Source organism: Ornithorhynchus anatinus, chromosome 8, assembly GCF_004115215.2.
Source record: "Ornithorhynchus anatinus isolate Pmale09 chromosome 8, mOrnAna1.pri.v4, whole genome shotgun sequence".
Taxonomy (NCBI): Eukaryota; Metazoa; Chordata; class Mammalia; order Monotremata; family Ornithorhynchidae; genus Ornithorhynchus; species Ornithorhynchus anatinus.
In genome coordinates, this window is record NC_041735.1 from 48,098,069 (window position 1) to 48,099,222 (window position 1,154).

Below are 1,154 nucleotides of genomic sequence, written 5' to 3' on the forward strand. Positions count from 1 at the left end.
CACACAGCAGAAAAGGGGTAGAGCTGGGATTACAACCCAGGTTCTCTGACTCCCAGACCCATGCTATATTCACTAGGCCTTGCCGCTTCTTCCCCTTCACATATCTGGCAGAACGCCACTCTACCCATCTTCGAGACCTCCTGAAATCACATCTCCTCTGGGAAGCCTCCCCTGATTTCTACACCCCATTCTTCCCCAATTTCAACTGCCACTCCAGTTTAGTTTATCGCAGAAGGAAACACCCGCATCTAAAAAGTAGTTGGTATTCGCCCCCCACTCCCCACTCCCAATTTGGCCTTATATACATAACTTTATATTATACTGCTTCTTCCTACCTATACTGTATTGCAATGTCTGTCTTTTGCTGCTAGATTGTAAATTCCTTGAGGACAGGGATGACATCTAATAACTTTATTGTACTGTCTTAATAAGACAGTGTTCTGCACAGAGAAAATGCTCATTAAATATTACTGCTGATTGATAAGATTATACCCTAGCCAAGTGTCCCAGGTCCCTCTCAGGGTGGCACCTGGAGAGTTTCCAGTACTCTACCAGTCTCAGCTATGGGAGGGAGAGTCAAGCAGAGGCATAACCCATTCCATTCATAGCTTGGCCAGTGGCTAGCGAGTGGAAGGCAATCTGCTACAAGTTAAAACTCACCCATGCGGTGTATCAGCGTCATGGAAGAAAGTCGAGGGTGGAGACTCAAATTGACTGCACGACAGGGGGCAGTGGTAAACCACTTCCATATTTTTAACCAAGAAAACTCTATGGATACCCTACCAGAACTATTGCAGATGGAGAGCGGGACATTCTGGGAGAGATGTGTCTATGGCATCCCTATGGGTCGGAAACAACTCGACGGCATAAGACAAGACAAGTGTCTAAAGGCACAACAAAGGGGACACCCGAGGGATTATCTGGATGCAGTGTGGCCTAGAGGATGGAGCAGGGGCCTGGGATTCAGAAGGGCCTGGGTTCTAATCCCAGTTTTGCCACTTATCTGCTCTGTAGCGTGGGGCAAACCACTTAATTTTTCTATGCCTCAATTAACTCATCTGTAAAATTGGAATTAAGACTGTGAGCCTCATGTGGGACATGGTGTCCGACCTGATTAGCTTGTATCTACCTCAGCATTTAGTAAATTGTCTGGC

The 1,154-nt window shown here is 46.6% G+C and overlaps 1 non-coding gene across 1 annotated transcript; it reads left to right on the top strand.

The window, feature by feature from the left end:
• Positions 1-511: 511 nt before the first annotated feature.
• Positions 512-650, top strand: LOC114814127. The gene has a single exon (XR_003761864.1). It is a non-coding gene; the product is annotated as a small nucleolar RNA SNORA7 (small nucleolar RNA).
• The last annotated feature ends 504 nt before the right edge of the window (positions 651-1,154 follow it).